The 5,261-nt window shown below is 52.1% G+C and overlaps 1 pseudogene across 1 annotated transcript; it reads right to left on the bottom strand.

The window, feature by feature from the left end:
* Positions 1 to 2,017: 2,017 nt before the first annotated feature.
* On the bottom strand, positions 2,018 to 3,937 carry LOC308583376 (dnaJ homolog subfamily B member 5 pseudogene; annotated as a pseudogene). The gene has a single exon. The product of its transcript is annotated as a dnaJ homolog subfamily B member 5 pseudogene (transcript).
* Between the last annotated feature and the right edge of the window lie 1,324 nt (positions 3,938 to 5,261).

Genomic DNA, 5,261 nt, shown 5'->3' with positions numbered 1-5,261 from the left:
GCTCTTTTTTTAGACAGCTTATCTCTCTCACTATCACCCTGACATTTGTTTTGGCTTTGAGTTTAATTACCTCTTGAATCGAACAAAGGTTCAGATCAGGTAGAGATAATAGGAAGTCAATGAAGTTGATGTGTAGGAAATAATGACACCAGAGGTGTTGGTCCGTGCGAGACGACCCCTCCGGGATGAGAAACAAAGGCCGATAAGGGAGAAAGCGATGAATCAGTCATCTGTGGAGCAGAAAGATGTGTACAAAGGTGTCTGGTGTTTGTATCTGCATCCCACCTGGATGGCCACAAACAAAATACAGTTCACTTAGACAAATTCCTGTGCACTGGAGCAAAGCCAGGTAGGAATGCAGGGAAGCATCTGGAAATGTATCTCTGGACCAGGAATAAACATGGGGAAATTAATCAAGTTACAAGGCACAGCAAATCTGAAACACCATTCGTGACTGATAAGAGGATAAATCATTCTTATTGCAGCAGGGTTTACAGACCACCAACACGACCAGACCTCCATTGTGGAAGGAAGATTAGACCGCTGCACTGAATGAAGTTTACGTACTAAGAAGCCTTGGTAATTCAAAGAGCTAAACAAAATAGCCACAGGAAGGACAGTGTACACAAGGACACAGAAACAACTTGGATCAGAAGACACTGAGAAGGAGGGAGTATCATTCGCATTCCACCATTCCCTTGTGTGCACTACAGTGGTACCTCGCAAGACGAATGCCTCGCAAGACGGAAAACTCCCAAGACGAAAGGGTTTTTGGTTTTTTGAGTTGCTTCGCAAGATGATTTTCCCTATGGGCTTGCTTCGCAAGACGGAAACGTCTTGCAAGTTTGTTTCCTTTTTCTTAAAACTGTTAATACAGTTGCGACTTGACTTCGAGGAGCAACTCATAGCACGTGGTGTGGTAGCCTTTTTTGAGGTTTTTGAAGACTTTGGTGATTTTTTATTTTTATTTTTTAAATACTTTATTTTCTTTAAATATTAATACGGGACATTACAAAAGAATAAAGAAATACAAAAAAAAACGCTATAAAACCACTCGGGGTCTCCCTGAAATGGAGAAAAACCCCAGAGGCGCTCCTCCCAGCCCCGCTCTCACCCGCCAGCCCTGCCAACCTCCACCAGCAGCCTGAGTTTTTTTGTATTTGTTTTAAAACACACACACACACGTTGGGGGGGAAGAAAGGCATCGTCTTAACCATTCAAACTGGTTGGTAAGTTCAACACTGCGTTAACAGTTTTAATCTCCTCGGAGAGAAAAATTGCACATTAAAAGGACCCAAAGTGTGAGGTTCTGTACAGCTATACAGGAAGCAGCAGCAGCCGCTGCGCTGCGTCCAGACTCTCTGCCCAACCACAGGGCAAGTCGAGGGTCAGCTCAGGAAAAAAGCCAGGCTGAAGCGGGCGGTCACTCTGCTCACCGCCACCCCTACCCCCCGGGGCACTGCTGTGGGCAGCCCAGGCAGGCGCCCCCGTTTCAAGTCAGAGAAAGCAGCTTCCAGACAGGCGAAACGGAAGTCAGGGATCCCAAGGTTTTGGCACCACATTTTGTCAGGGAGGGGTTTTAATAGGGGGGTGGGCAGGAGAAAGGGTGTTTTTGCAAAACAGCATCAAAACCCTTTGGAAGCCAAGCCCACTTCCCAGAGACGTCCCTGCGGGTGGAGCAAAGTCTCAGCTGGAGAGGATAAGAAACACTTCTCTGAAAATGTCCCTCTGAAAAGTTTTTAAAATGCAGCCTCTAAAATAAAGCACCACACAAGGTCTCCCGGCGACTCTCCTCCTCTTCCCCACGCTGGCCTGGCCCTTCCGGATCTCCCTGAAAAATGGCACCCCCGTGCCCCTAGACACGCACACGTACACCCCCCTCGTACCTCTCCTCGGACCCTGGCTCTGAACCTTGAGGCCTACGTAGCTTGCGCCGTTCTCAGACCGGCTTCTCCCATCCCTGGCCCCCGCAAAAGAAAGGGAGTGCTCAGATGAACCACACTGAACAGTAGAAAGCAACCCTTGCAAAGTTTCTATTAAGCGTAAAAAAACCCAAAAAACCAGGAGCCGCCAAGCCAAGCAGGCCTCAAGCTCTGTGGCAAACGCGGCAAGTTGGCACACCGGCTGGAAGACCCACCCAGGCAGGTGAGCTTGGCCTGGCTCCACAGAGCCCAGACGTCTCGTGGGCTCCAAAGCGAAGGTGGCGTGGGAGCAGAGGGCAGGAGCAGGCCTTCTCCGTTCCCCGCGGAGGCACACAGCGACGGAGGAATGGCACCGTGGGGGCCCAGTCCAGGTGTGGATGGGCCCTGCTTCTGCAAGGCAGGATCAGATGGCTCCTTGGCACATTGTCCAGCAGCAGCCAGAGCAAAGAGTCGCTTAGAGAGGTCCTCAGACCGTCCACAGGAAGCAGGAGAGAAGTCCAGGTCCTATTTACACCGGAGCAGGTTGGGGGTAGCCACGTCCCAGCTGCTTGTCAAACTACCCAGTAGAAACCCTCCAGGAGCAGCGAGAGGGGTCTCGAGGCTTGTGCCAGGCTCAAGAGGGAGGGAGAGGGGGAGAGAGCGAGTGGGTGGGTGCCAGCCGGGCCATGGGGCAAAAGAGGGAGCATGCACACAAGCCAGGTCAGAGCGTCTCTTGGAAAAGGAGGACATGGGTGGGCAGCCAGGGGCGCTTCCCCCTCCCCGTGCATCGTGAAGGTCGAGTGGACCGCAGCACCCGTGCATGAAGTATTGCTGCTTGGAAGGCTAGGTGGCCGGCCTGGCAGGGAGGCCGGGGGCCGTCCAGCCCGGAGGGGGGGCCCTAAGAGCAGGGGAGGTGCTGCTTGAGGATCTGCCGGGTCTGGGGGGCTATTCTGTCCGGGAAGCGGACTTTGAACTCTACGATCAAGTCCCCGCACTGGGTGGGCACCTTGGGGAAGGGCAGCCCCTCGCCACGCAGTCTCTTCACGGTGCCCAGCTTGATGATGTCGTTGCAGGGCAGCGGGATGATGCGCCCGTCCATGGTGGGAATGTTGACGGTGCAACCGCACAAGGCCTCTTTCAGACTGATCATGGCCGTGTGGATAATGATGTTTGTCCCGTCCCTCCGGAAGAGCGAGTGCGGCTTGTCCTTCAGGATGAAGACGATGTCAGCGGGGATGTTGTCGGGAGTGGCGTCCCCTTCCTTGGGGAAGGTGATCTTGGTGCCCTCCTTCCAGGCGCGCTTGATGACGATGTTCAGGATCTTGTCCTCCGGCTGCATGGTCTGGCCATCCGGGTTCAGCCGCCGGCGGGTGATCTTCATGCGCTTGGTGGCCCCGTGGTAGATCTCCTCCAGGGACACCTTGAGCTCGTGGACCACGGGAGGATCCTGCACCTTCCGGCGCATGTGGATGGGCTCCGGGTGGCGGTGGTGGACGCCGTTGAGCCCGTTGAAGCCGAACCAACCGAAGGCACTGAAGGGGTCACCGCCGTCATCGTCGTCGATGTCCATGTCGTCGTGGTCAAAGCCGTTGAAGACCCAGGAGCGGCCGCTGGTGAAGAAGATGTCGAAGGGGTTGGAGCCCCCAAAGAAGGAGGCAAAGGTGGTGTGGGGGTCTCCGTGGAAGGTGTAGTGGAAGGTGTTCCCAGAGGTGCCCGATGAGCCACCGCCGGTTTTGAGCCCTTCTTCCCCGTACTGGTCATAGACGGCCCGCTTCTTGGGGTCGCTCAGCACATTGTAAGCCTCCACAATCTCCTTGAACTTCTCCTCCACATTGGGGTCCTTGTTCTTGTCCAGGTGGTACTTCAAGGCCATCTTCCGATAGGCCTTCTTGATCTCATCTTCATTGGCTCCGGACTGGATCCCCAGCGCTTTGTAGTAGTCCTTCCCCATGTTGGTGGTGGAGACAGTTCCGGCCGCCGCCGCAGACTCTTTATTCCTCCGTCCCGTCCCGTCCTGCCCGCCTCCCTCGGCCGGGCCCTCTTGACTTTGGTGATTTTTGAAGCTTTTCCAAAACTTTTCCGAAACCGTGCTTCGCAAGACCAAAAAAAACGCAAGACAAAAAAACTCGCGGAACGAATTAATTTCGTCTTGCGAGGCACCACTGTATTTAGGAAGGTCTACAAACTGGACATGGTTTTACACTTAATAAAGTCACTGGGGGCTATGGGATCTGGAGTTTTTCGTTTTTATTTCTCTTTATTTAACAACATTTATATACTGCTTGATTATAACAAAACCTCCCAATGGTTTGTAAGACCTGCAACCTGTTTATTGGAATTACAGCCTTCTGAAAGGATTAAGCAGGCTCCTGGATACTTTATACCAGGACATTTTGGGAACCACCTGGCTATCCCAGAGCTTGTCTGCTAGCTTCTTGATTGTAAATAATCCCTTCTTTGCCCAGCCTCTCCTGTGTCCCTTCCTCTTGGGGACATCATTACTGGAGGTTTTGAGGGGGTTGTTGTTGTTAGAGCATGCGGTTTGTAAGTTTTCTAAAACATCATCATTGTACTTGGTGTTTTACAGAGTTAGGTAAAGGTAAATGGACCCCTGACCATTAGGTCCAGTCATAACCGACTCTGGGGTTGCGGCGCTCATCTCACTTTATTGGCAGAGGGAGCCGGCGTACAGCTTCCAGGTCATGTGGCCAGCATGACAGAACCAGAGCAGCACATGGAAACGCCGTTTACCTTCCCACCAGAGAGTTAGAAGCACCAAATACCTGAGAGTCTTACGGTTTTATCCCTGGAGATGGGAGTGGGACAGGGGCAGAGGAAGGCACAGGGACGGATGCAAAGGTTATAAGGGAAAAGCTACAGGCAGCTACAAGTAATTAGGTTCTGCTTCAGCTGAGCCCAAGAGCAAAGGGGATAATTCAACCATGAATGAGATCCATTCTAAGGAGCGAGATGGAGGGATGGCACTACATAGCTGATCTAGGAAGGTGTTCCAGCCAATGTGATGCTCCTCCCTGTTCACGCCTTCTTCTTTATTGCGTATCTTTTACTGTTTGGGACAAGATCAAAAGCAAGACTGGATTCAGAGGATCATTTCTTCCCTGCCAACACAATTGCAGCCACTCTGCCCTTCTTGGCAGGCTCCTCTTGATTCACAGTCCAAGGATTGTGAAAGCATTGGGGAGGTGCTGTGCTGTGTTGTGGTGTTTTTTTGTTTTTGTTGTGCTCTGGCATTTTCTTGCACTTGGAAGAAGTTGTTTTGCAGCCAAAGCCATTTGTTAAATTAAGATTCCTCTTCACACCGTGACTATCAGTCAGAGCGGTTAATGACTCTGGGAGGTG

This window comes from Podarcis bocagei (assembly GCF_964188305.1).
Source record: "Podarcis bocagei genome assembly, chromosome: 3".
NCBI classification, from domain to species: Eukaryota; Metazoa; Chordata; class Lepidosauria; order Squamata; family Lacertidae; genus Podarcis; species Podarcis bocagei.
Note: the sequence above shows the minus strand (reverse complement) of the source record. Positions and strands in the feature narration are given on the sequence as shown.